Source organism: Ochotona princeps, chromosome 1 (genome assembly GCF_030435755.1).
Source record: "Ochotona princeps isolate mOchPri1 chromosome 1, mOchPri1.hap1, whole genome shotgun sequence".
Taxonomy (NCBI): Eukaryota; Metazoa; Chordata; class Mammalia; order Lagomorpha; family Ochotonidae; genus Ochotona; species Ochotona princeps.
This window is the reverse complement of record NC_080832.1, coordinates 15589643-15602622: the sequence shown is the minus strand read 5'-3', so window position 1 is coordinate 15602622 and position 12980 is coordinate 15589643.

The following is a 12980-nucleotide window of genomic DNA, read 5'->3' as shown; positions in this document are numbered from 1 at the left end:
TATTTTCTTTTTGTGTGTGTGTGAAGATTTACTTATTTTTATTACAAAGTCAGACATACAGAGAGGAGCAGAGACAGAGAGGAAGATCTTCTGTCCGATGATTCACTCCCCAAGTGAGCGCAATGGCCAGTACTGTGCTGATCCGAAGCCGGGAGCCAGGAACCTCTTCCAGGTCTCCCACATGGGTGCAGAGTCCCAGGGCCTTGGGCCGTCCTCCACTGCCTTCCCAGGCCACAAGCAGGGAGCTGGATGGGAAGTGGAGCTGCCGGGATTAGAACCGGCGCGCATATGGGATCCTGGCGCGTTCAAGGTGAGGACTTTAGCCACTAGGCCACACTGCCAGGCCCCTATGGGGTATTTTCAAGAGAAGACGACAAAGCTAACAGGAATTCTCAGGAAACACCCGGTCCCTCTGTTTTCCAAAGATCCACACCTTTGAAAAACATTTAAAACTCATAATCATGAAAACATTACTATGAACAATTTAAACAATGCCAAAGTATAAAGAATAAAAAGTCTTTCATGCATCCCTAGCTCTGTTTGTCCCCTGCCCCTGCTGTTTCCCCTGCCCTTCTAGTACTTTCCCTATGACTTGCTGGCATACCTAATAGATCACACAAATATGGTTTTAGGATTGTCTTGCTTTATATAGATAGTGGCATGCTTCCCATTTTGCTATTGAAAATGCCTTGTCGGGAGAGGTACTTGGCCTGGTGGGGAAGGCATTGCTGGGGGGACTGCAGCCAAAAGCGTACCTGGTTTGAGTCCAGCTCCAGGCTCCAGTTCAACCTTTTGCTAATGTGCACCCTGGGAGGTAGCAGATAGAGCGTGGTTTCTGCCATCCATGTCGGAGCCCTGGGTTGAGTTTCCAGTTCCCTCCTTCAGCCTGGCCAGCCCTATTGCGTGCTTTTGGGGGAGTGAACCAGAACATGGTACCTCTCTTGTTCAGTCACTCGCACCTTGGAAATTTCACATAACACTTTACCTACTGTATCCTACGAAGTTAGTACAAAGCCTAATGCAGTTGAATCAGTCAGACTTGTGGGTGGATCGATGGACAGGTGGATGGAGCTCTCTGGCCTTTAAACACACAGCTACAGGACAGAATTTAGATAGCGTTCCCCTTCCTGGTGTTAGAAAGCCTGTGGGGTGTATATCCTTGCACATCTCTTTCCCCGCAGTCTTTTCTCAGGGTCACAGCTTCATCCACTTCAACTCCTACTCTATGGGAGCCTCTCTCAGGCTGCTGCCTCCCTGCTAGCTTCCTTACTTGGTTCCACTTTCTCTCACAACCTTCCCTGACAGCGCAGGAGCCGGCCAGCACTCCGCCCCCAGCAAGGCAGATGCTCAGGTCCCCCTTTCCCATAGCTCAGCAGGAGGAGCCACCACTAAACCCTTGACACCGTCCACTGCCACCAAGTCATCTGCCCTTTTAAATGCCTTAGTTGAACGGCATCTCTACATCCTCACATGAACATACAGCTCCCTACCACTTTTCCTTTCCTTGTTTCTTTGTTTGTTTTTTTCCGAGAACAAAACATTTCCTATCCTAATGGATTCTTTTTTTAAATTTGAGACACACTTGTCACAGGGGTGGGGAGAGAGAAGAGAAAGAGTTTGCATCTTCCAGTTCACTCCCTAAATGCCCGCAACGACAGAGGCTGGGCCAAGATAAAGCCAGAAGCTGGGAGCTCAGTGCTGGTCTCTCATATTGGTGGCAAGAACCCAGCTGTTTGAGCCATCACCTTCCGCCTCCCAGGGTCAGGGGACACAACTGAAAATCGCCCTTAAGTACTCTGATGTGTGATGCAGGTGCCTGAACACCTGCTCCAAGGCTACCCCCTCAAATTGTGTTGCTCTGTCTGCTTCCCTTCCAATGCTTTAACAGCTCTTGCCTCTGCTTATTTCTTCAACATCAGGGTCCTGCTCAGGGTATCTATGCACCGAGCTGCCCATGGGGCGCCCACAGAGCACTAACTAGGCACACAAGTTATAAATGCAGGACAAGCATGCCATGCAAGCTTTGTACCCAAAGTCCTACAGGTTTGCAGAACACTGTCACTGAACATTTGCTAAATATCTACCTCCAGGGTTCTTAAAATGGGGTCCAGAGAAACCTAGACATTTGGAGGTAAATATTATTTTCTTAATAATAGTAAGATTCAGTTTGCCTATGTCACTCCCATGCATGGACAAGTATGTAAGAGAATATTCTATAAATTCCATATGATGTCATTTCGACAGTTCAAATGCAGATATAAGAAATGCAGAAACAGATATAAGAATCCAGCTATCTTCTATTAATATTACGTAGTTGATAACACTCTGAATCAGCACTAGTCTTCTTAGTAATTCTTTTTGCTTTGGCAAATAAAGTTGATTTTCATAAAGATATCATTTATGTTCATGTAATTGTTTTATTATTTAATAAGAAATGAATTTTTAAGTTTATAGTAAAGCATCTATCAATAGATATAAGCCATATAAACAAAAACTCTTGGAGGCTCTTAATCATTTTTTGCAAGTGTGCATTGGTCCTAAAACCAAAAAGTTTCTTTGTGAAACACAGAGCTGCCCCAACAATTACTTTTACACAGATGGTCTTATAGACTTATGGCCCTTCCCCCAGGGCCCACAGAGCAAGCCCAATGACTCCCCCACTGCCTAGTTAGGCCCTTTCAGGTCCACCTTCTATCACTCCCTTGGCCACCAGAGCCACAGTCCTGCCTCTTCATCCTTCCCCAGTTCAATGCAACAGCCTCTGTGGTGGGCTGGTGCCGCTGGCATCAGGTCTCTCCAGCTCGGAGCTGGCACTATATTTCTAGAACAAGTCAAACCACATCACCCCCTGCTTAGAAATGCTCTCAAGTGGAGCTGGCACTGTGACATGCCAGGCTCAGCTTGCGGCACCAGCATCCTATTATGGGCGCCAGTTTGTGTCCCAGCAGCTCCACTTCCAACCCAGCTCCCAGCTCTCTGGTAACGGCCTGGGAAGATAACAGAAGAGGGTTCAAGTCCTTGGGCCTCTGCATCCACATGGGATATTCTGAAGAAACTCCAGTTTCTTGGCTTTGAACGGGCCCAACTCAGTCATGGCAGTCATTCCGAGAGTGAACCAGTGGATGAAAGTTCTGTCTCTCCTTCTCTCTCTGTGACTTGTCTCTCAAATAAAAGTAAAATAAACCTTCAACAATTAAAAAAACAATAATAAATAATCACTCCCCGCTCCACTGTGGACTACAAAAAGACCCCATTTCCTGAGCGACTCACAGTCACCTGAGGATGCAGCTCTGAGCCCGCCCACCTCACTCCCCTGACTGACCACCTGACCCTCCCTGCTCCCAAGGCATTCCAGCACCTTCTCCTCGCTGTGCTTCTGCATTCACAGGAAGGCTCTTTCTGGCTTGGTCAGCTTCCAGACTCAGCCCATACATGACTCAGGGCGGTCATTCCTGCCACTGCTGGAGAATGCACGGCCTGGGCACACCCTCTCTTGAGGACACATCAGATCCTCGTCCATCAATTCTTCACAAAACACTGTGAGTCACCTGGGTATACTGGTCAATCTCACAGCCATGAGCAATGCATCGCAGGAGTTTAATACGTTTTTATTTAATAAATGTCTGGTAATGGAGCTATCCTCCTGCCTTGGATATTTTGTCCTTGGGTTCCCAATGACATGGAAGGGCAGCAGCCCCCTGAGGCCCAAGGAAGAAATGTCGTGGTCATCTCGACTCCTCTTCCGCTCACTTCTGCACACCTTGGACTTGGAGCCTGTTTCCTGACACCTCCCAGAACCGTGGTCCCGAGTTCTCACACCCCACTGCTCTAGTCCATCCAGTCCTTTATGGGAAAAAACCCTTGAACAACATCTATTTAGACCAGCACTGGTGTGGCTGCCCAGGGTAAAAGAGCAAAATGACACCCCATCCAGTTTTAACTCATGCAACCATCTGTTCAGGAAAACAGCAAGTGTAAACAACAAGCTGTAAAGCACAAACATAAACACAAGACTTCCTGCGAGAAAACAGTGCTTCCCCAATCCAGGAGAGGAATTACGGAATCTGCCTTTGAAGGCAAGGAAAGGCCGGAGAGGCCCTCACAGAACTGGGCAATGAAGGACCGCTAAGACTTGCTCCAGGCCAGAAAAGCACATCACCCATGGCTAAAAGGGAGGTCTCCCTTGAGCATCACAGCACCCACCTCCAGTATAGCTGCCGCATATACCCCCAAGGACGTTAACTGTGTCAGTCTACCAGTCCAAGCCTCCCATGTCTTCCCTTCCCAAGCACCCACGTACACAGGACATTTTCTGTCCTTGACACAGAAAATGTCAGATCTCACCAGCAGGAGCATGAAGACTTACTGAGTTCAGCTGCTCTCCAGCCTGCGGCCCCATAGCCCTGGTCCAACCTCACAGCCCTCTGCCCAGTCCCCTCCCAATCATCATCTCTGGGGTCTGGGATCTAGCTGTGCTCCAACACCATGGAGGAAGAGGATCCTCACCCTAGCTGGGGTACAGTCCCACACTTCAGTCAGGCTCTTGGCTCCATCCACCAGGCCAGCCCTTCAAGCCATACCTTCAAGCTGGCTCCTGTCACGCCCTCCATGACGCTGTCTCAGTCCCAGTAGTCCCACTCCATTCTGGTGGCAAAAATACCAACATTTCTCAAAGGAAAAGCCTTGCAGCTTCCATCTGGCCTGGAAGCAAGGCATGCGGACCCAGGCAACACCCCCAACCAGAGCCCACGAAGTGGTGGCCGGGTCTCCAGCCTTCTCTGAGGAGGCTTCTGGAAGCCACCACGGCAGGAGATTTCTTTTCAGACCTGACACACGGGAAGAATTTACCCAGGGTGGAGATATGTTTGTCCCTTGGACTTCAAAATCAACTAAATTTCCTTTAAAAGCTTTATGACGGAGGGGCGGGGAATGGGATGGGGTGGGAATGGGTCCTGGTCGCCTCCCAGGGGCCTTCACGTCACAGCCCTCCCCTCAGAGACCTAGCAGGGCTCTGTCGCGCCGGCAGCTGCTGCTTTTTCCTTTCTATTTTTAAGACTTGAAAGTGCAGACAACCTCATCTCATTTTCTTCCTCAGCCTTGACTGGAAGTCACTAGCGGCACAGAAGATTAGTAATCTGTGGAAATCCTCAGAGCCGTCCCATGAGCACCTGCGGTGGCCGCGGTCACGTGAGCAGACTTGTTGTTGTTAAATCCCTAACAGACTTTTCCCCTCAACATTTCTTTTTGCTCCAAACTCCACGAATCTTTTCATCCCATTTCCTGTCGCCGTCGTTGTCATCAAGGTCACCACCAGGTGGGATTGAGGAGTGAGAGGTGGCCAAGGTGGGCTGGGGCGAGGGGGATGGACCACCAGATCAGCTCCACTTCTTCTAGAATTAGACCATGCTAGAAGGTCTGCCTGCTGAGGAAAAGAAAACAAAAGGCTGTCCCAGGTTGCCAGGAGCTTAACCTCACCGTCCCAGAGAGGTGGAATGTGTTACCTCATTCCTCACGTTGTAGATGAGGAAATCGAGGAAAAGCGGGGCTTGGGGGACCCCCCCCCCAGCACCGCAGTGGGAGACCACACGCACTCCCACGGCGGCCATCACGTTGTCCCCCAGTGGTCACGCACTGCCCCCGACAGGCGCCTCCCAGCCCGGCCCCAAATTCAAGGTCCTTCCAGCTCCCAGACGCCGCCCCTTGGTGAGAAGATGGCTGTCCTTTCCAGACTCCCTGAGAAGACCAACCAAGCAGAAGCTTCGTTCTGGTTCCGCTGCCCCTGGAGGCTGTCAGCGGTGATTTCAGTTCGATTTTGACGAAGGCACGAACAGCCCGACTTCAGCCCACAGAACTTGCATAGAGGGTGGGGAGATGGCATTTTTTTTAAGGAACTTAGTAATTTGTTTTTAATTGTGGACAAATACATATAATAGAAGTTACCACTTTAGCCCATTGTAAATGACAGTTCAGTAGCGTGAACACATTCATATTGTTAGGCAATGACCAATGGCGTCATCACGCACCTTCAGAGTTCTCTTCATCTGCAAACTCTGCCTATCAAACACTAACTCCCTGTGCCCATGCCCCTCCCCTAGCAGCCAGCAGCACCATACTCCTTTTTCTTTCTTTCTTTTTTTTTTTTTTTTTTTGCCTCTGAATTTGATTATCTGATGTGCCTCCTAGTGAAATTGCTGTCCTGTCCTTCCAGTTCACTCCTGCTTGCAGGAGGCTGCGCAGTATTTGGCAGCATGCGGAGGTCCCATTGGGCTGGGCCTGTCCTGCAAACATGAGCTCTTGGGGGTGGGACCTCCTTCCACTGTTGGCCCCAAACATCCATGCCACTGTGGACACTGACATAGTGGCCATGGTTTCCCCCAAAAAACACCTGTACCCTGCTTTTTAGTTCAGCTGTAGGTGGTCCAGGGGTGGGGGTACCAAAGTGCTGACTGCCCTACCTCATATCCCAGAGCAAGTCTGGGCCATATCCCGACCTGGTCACACCAGGCACTCTGGGCATCTTGGGAACCAAGCTGAGGTGTCTAACAGCTCAGGGAAGTCCCCTAAGTGGGCTCTGCTGCCATCCGATGAGCACCGAGTCCTCTTCACTGTAAGGCTGCTCCTGAATTTCCTGGCCCGCATACTCAGCCAGGAAACTGGAGGTGCACAAAGCAACATCTGGCCCAGAAAACGCTTCCTTGCAGACAGAGGGCTGTTCCACTCCGGCTCATTCCCCCACATCTGCAAGTACCACCGCACAAGTTTCACTTACACCCAAGCACTTCCTCCACTTCATCTTTCCCTCACATTGACCGCCTGGAGATACAATACACTTTGCTAAGAGCAAGCAAGGGTTACACCTAAAGGAAACTAAAGATGCTCTCGCCTTATCTTTCTTTCTTCTTCCTCTTTTTTTTTTAAACCTTGTACAAAATTGTGCATTTGAAGTAGTTGCAGGTGTGATTGGTCACAGGGTTGAGGATGCTACCGGCCCGCTCTCCCTCTCTCCCACCCCTTCTTAGATACCCCTTTCACCCCCCACCTCCAACCCTGCACAGTCTGTGCCACAGCTGGCCAGGGGACAGACACTCACCGGCAGGGTTTGTCCCTCGGTCTTCACAGTGGACACTGGCCCAGCTGCCCACAGCCTTCACCGTGACATGATCCTGCTGGCAAGAGGCCAGGCCAGTACGATGGCCCTGGCTGGAGTTCAGGGGCAGGCAGCGGGCCCCAGCCCCAGCCAGGCTGCAGCTAGAAGCTCCATGCCAGTGCTGCACTTCCTGCACGCCAGCCAGCAGCACCTTCAGCTGCAAAGGTGGCTGTGCTTCAGGTTTGAAATTAAAAGGAAAGGAAGAGGAGAGAGACTCGAAGCGTGCGCCTGAGTATGAGTCATCGACTCCAAGCTCAACAACCTCATGCAAAGTGAACTTGGCAGGAGCAGGGCGTGAGGTAGCCACAGGAAAAGCAAGAGCAAAAAGGCATAAATTTCTGTTTCCAAGTTCCTGTTCCTGCTTCCAGCTCCCAGGTGCCACTAAAGAGAGGCAAGCACCACTCACTCCCTGACAGAGATGCAGCATGCAGGAGGGAAGAACAGCAGGTGAGAGAGAGTGCCAGGGTGCCAGGTAAGGGTCCCCAGGGCTATGGGCATGGAAGGCTCTGTACCCTCCTCCTGGGCTGGAGGCCCTGGCACAGGAACACCGTGTAGTATTACTGGTGTAGTGTATTAAGCCTCCATCTGACTCTGGGGCTCCACTCCCTCCTGCTTTGCAGGATGTGCACAGCTGCTTCAGACCAGAGCCTGTGGCAGCCTGTCTCACTGCCAGCCTCAGCAGGGACAAGCAGCAGAGTCAGACTCTATGTTCATTTCCTGAACTTGGGGCTGTCCCAGACTAAGAGGAAAGAGCACCCCAAAACACAGAGCCGTCCTCCTCCCAGCTAACGACGCCTTCACGGGCACTCGCCCAGGGACTCCCAGGCAGCCAGGTGGGCAGGCTGCATCTGTTAGTGCTGATGAAGGGAAAAGGACATCTGTTAGCTGGGATTGTGCTTCATCTAATTTATTTGCCTTTCCAGAGACGATCTGGGGGACAATCTAGACGATTAAACCATATGAACAGAGTAGGGCATTGGGGCAGAGTGGCTTAGGCCAGCGCTTGAGATGCCCACATCCCATATGAGAGCTGTTCAAATCCTGGCTCCTCCACTTCTGATTCAACTTCCTGCTAGTGCACCTGGGAAGGCAGCAGGTGATGACTCAAGGTGGGTTCTTGTCACCTACCTAGATGGAGCTCCTGGTTCCTGGCCTCAGGCTGGCCCCGCCTGGCTGTTACAGCTCTCTCTCTCTCTCTCTCTCTCTCTCTTTCTCTCCCTCTCCCTCTCCCTCTCAAATAAATAAGTAGGTCTTTTTAGAAACACATACAGAATAGAACAACTGAAAAGTTTGGGATGTGGGGAAGGCATGTCCACTTGTGATGCCATATCCCACCTCAGAGTACATGGTTCAAGTCCCAGCTTTTCCTGGCAGTCAGCAGGTGACAGCTCCAGCAGCTGAGTTTCTGCCTGCCAGCTTTGGATTGGCTCAGCTCCAGCTGGTGTGAGCATTCGGATAGTGATTCAGGGAATGGGAGTTTTTTCTCTTGGTCATGCACTCTCTCCTTTTCAAATAAATAATAAAGAAAGTCACTTTTTAAAAATCAAAAATGCCAACAAATCATTAGATGCGAAAAGAACATTGTATCAGAAAGCCAATTTACATGAACCAGTGCGCTGGAGCCCTGCTTGCTGTTTGAAGTTTCTGGCACAAAAGGTTTTCTGATAACAACTACTATTTGTAGCCTCTACAAAATAGATAGTACTTCATATTAAAGTCTCAAGAACCACCACCACCCCCCCCCCAGCTCAACAACATAGGAATAATCACCCCATTGGGGGATGAAGTCAATAGGGTTGAGAAATGGTGCCTGGGGCCAAGTTCCAACTCTGTTCCAGAGTCTAACTTCCTATTATGGCAGCCAGTGATGGCCCAGAGCATCTGAATCCCTGCTCCCCACGGGGAGGGGGGAGCGCAGGGAACCTCTGAGTTCCTTCTCAGCTTTTGGCCCAATCCTAGCTGTTCTAGGCATCTGGTGGGAGAACCTGTGGACAGAAGATTTCTCTGTCTCCCTCCCCTTTCAAATAATTAAAAGTAAATAGTTAAAAAAAACAAAAAAGCACACACACACATATAAAACATTGGAATCTGCTCAAGTTCCAGATAACTCTCTAGTGGAAACATCCAAAATGCTGTGTCTTAAAACCTGAGAACCAAAACCTTGCTGCAGTAGGTTAAGCCTCCACCTTCAGTGCCAGCAGCCTGTATGGACGGCAGTTTGAGACTTCTCTGCTCCACTTCCAATCCAGCTTCCTGCTAATGTGCCTAGAAAAGCAGCAGCAGAAGAACCTAGCCCTTGGACCCCTCACCCATGTGGAACGCCTGAAAAAAGCCCTGATTTCAGCCCAGCCCAGCTCCAGCCACTGGGGTCTGTTGGGGAGTGAACCGCTGGATGGAAGATCTTTCACTTTCCCTCTATACCCTTAAATAATACATAAATAATTTCTAAAGATTTATTTATTTTTATTGGCAAGTCAGATTTTACAGAGTGAAGAAAAGATAGAAATATCCTCCATCTGCTGGTTCACTCCCCAAGTGAGCCGCAATAGTCGGTACAGAGCCAGTCCAAAGCCAGGAGCAAGAATCTTCTTCCGGGTCTCCCATGCAGGTACAGGGTCCCAAGGCGTTGGGCCGTCCTCTACTGCTTTCCCAGGCCACAAGCAGGGAGCTGGAAGGGAAGCGGAGCAACCAGGATACGAACTGGTGCCCATATGGGATCCCAGGCGTTCAAGGCAAGGACTTTTAGCCACCAGGCTACTGTGCCAGGGTCCTAAATAATGCATAAGTAACTTTTTAAAACTGAAAATATTAGACAAAAAAAAAATAGGTTCATTGTCACCATTTAAAAAAAATAAAATCCACAAGTCCTTTTATAGAATCTGAGGTAGAGAAATCTTTTCTTTTTTTTTTTTTTAAAGATTTATTTATTTTATTACAGCCAGATATATATATACAGAGGAGGAAAGACAGAGAGGAAGATCTTCCATCCGATGATTCACTCCCCAAGTGAACCGCAACGGGCCGATGCGCGCCGATCCGAAGCCGGGAACCTGGAACCTCTTCCAGGTCTCCCACGCGGGTGCAATGTCCCAGTGCATTGGGCCGTCCTCAACTGCTTTCCCAGGCCACAAGCAGGGAGCTGGATAGGAAGTGGAGCTGCCGGGATTAGAACCGGCGCCCATATGGGATCCCGGGGCTTTCAAGGCGAGGACTCTAGCCGCTAAGCCACGCCGCCGGGCCCAGAGAAATCTTTTCTTGATTTGTCCCAGCTAAAATGACTTAGCTGCCATAATTCTAAGAGGCAAAAAGAGGTCAATGACTGTTCTGGTCAACTACTGCCCACTTGGACAAAAACCAAAGGCACTGGAACTCAGCCCAGCTGGAGATCACAGACCCAAAGCGAGGCTCTGCCTAACAGACATGACAAGATGGCAGCCTCGCTCGGGGAGTTGGACACCTGCCCATGCATCTCCCAGAACTGTCGGAGTCCTGAGAAAAGATCACACAGCAAGCCTGATCATTGCCCCCTTCCACTCTGCTGGCCCACAGCGTTGTTCCCACCCACTCAGGCCCTTGTGGTAAGATGGGGGTCTGCACTTTAGGAACTCAAACAGTAAGGAGCACATGGACCCAGAGCAAGACACAGAGAGAAAACTTGGTCATGACAGCAAGGAAGTCCCCCAGAATAAGCCACAGTGTGGAGGGCTGACAGATGCAAAAGCTCCACCTAGAGGTGGGCACTGGGTCTAGCAGTTAATTTGCCTGCCTGTCTGTCCATCAGAGTGCCTGGCTTTCCTCACCAGCTCCAGCTCCTGACTCCAGCTTCCTGCACACGTGGGCCCTGGCAGGCAGTGGTCATGCTGCAAGTGCCTGCGTTCCCATAGTCCTCTGGGATTGAGTTAATGGTTTCCTGGATTGGCTCAGCCCTGGCCATGACAGGCATTTAGGGAGTGTACCCATTTTTGTATGCCTTCTCTGTCGATGTTTTTAAATGTCCTTTATTTGTGTTGGAAATGCAGATTTACAGAGAGAAGGAGAGACAGAAAAATCTTGTTTCACTGCCCGAGTGGTCACAATGGCCAGAGCTGAACCGATCCAAAGCCAGGAGCCAGGGCTTCTTCCAGGTCTCCCACGCAAGTATAGGGTCTCAAGGCTTTGGGCCGTCCTTGACTGCTTTCCCAGGCCACAAGCAGGGAGCTGGATGGGAAACTAGCAGCTGGGACATGAACCTGTGTCCATATGGGATCGCGGTGCATGTTAGGCGAGGACCTTTAGCCAGTAGGCTATCATGCCGGGCCCAAAAAACAATCTTAAAAAAAAAAAAAAAAAAAACGCTTTTCTTAAAAAACATTTTCATCTTCTAGATAAAATGATCCTGTCATTTACTACATTCTCTAACGTGCAGGTGTTTTGTGAAGGAATCAAAACAGACTTTTTTGCCTTTGTAGGCCATCGCAGAGCTGTCAGTGGCAAAAGTGAGACTCTGCCCTTTGGAAAGGGCCTGGTTGGGGACAACCTCGGGCCTTTCAGCCAGGATGAAGAAAAGCAGTGACCTTCCCAGGCACTAGTGACCATACCCATTCTCCCTCCTACCGTGGCGACTCATGTCACTGTTCGGTTGTTTCAGGTCTGGCTCACCCAGGGCTCTGCACCTGCCCGCTACTCACTCCTAACACCTGGAGCATTCTCTACCTAAGATGATGAGCTTGGGTCTCTTCAACCTGCACAGCTGCATGCTGAGAAATCTCCCATGAGCTGCCGCCACACAGGGCCCTTAGGGACTGCATTTGACTGTGAGGTTGCTAGTGCTCTAGGCCCTAATGCTCGCTCCCAGGGAACCCCCTGGGACGTATAGGAAGGGACACACTGAACTCACCCTGGTGCTAGGAAGAGAAGGACATGAAGACCATGGGAAACAGGGAGGGGAATCCGGGGCTAGGGACGAGCTGAAGCGTGTCCCTGCTGTCGGCCCGTGGCCAGGCCTGGGTCCGTGATCCCCTGGGTACACAGGCAATGCCTTCAGCAACCAGGGCTCTGAGGTCTCTTCACTCTGTTGCCTGCTCAGCATCTTTCTGGTTTTTGATCAGAGCATTGCAGAAGCTTCTCTTGGGCTAATATACTTTGTCCCTATCACGGTTGAATTGAGCTCTCCCAAAGAAATGCTCAAGTCTCAGCCTCCAACACCTGTGCGTGTGGCCGTCTTGGGAAACAGTCTTTGCAGTGGTTATGGTGAATTAGGGTGGGCCCTGCACCCAGACCAGTGCTTTCCTGGGAGGAAGACAAGGGAAGCTGCGAGAGGAAGCAGGTCAGGAAGAGGAGGAAATGCAGCCCTGGGGACAGCTGGCTTCAGCCTTCTAGCCATAGATGGCAGAGACAGCCTCATTCTCCTATGAACAGGCAGCATCTGCCCCCAGAGCACTTTCCCTGCAGCTCCATAGCTCACAACTCAGCACAGCCCCACTGGACAGCAGGAAGACAGGGAGAAGAGCTATGGAGGAAAGCCTCCTGCCCGAAGTGCTGCCCGGCAGGCCAGCAGACACCTGTCTGAACGGGATGCAGGGGCCACATGGGATGCGGTGGAAGGGATCTCAAAGACCTAAAACCGAAGTGGTTTCATAATGATGAAGCCTGTCGTGTCGTTTCCCATAAGCACCAGAGAAGGGGGAAAGGCCCAGATGTGTATTTTGGCTCCATTCTCGTGACAGTGAGAAGAAATGATCAGTGTGAGAAGAAAAGCTCAGCTCAGATGAGGAACGCATGCCACCCCCTGCTCCAGCCCCCCAACAGTGTGAAGCCAGGGTGCCGCTGCAGTGAGCAGGCCCAGGTATACACA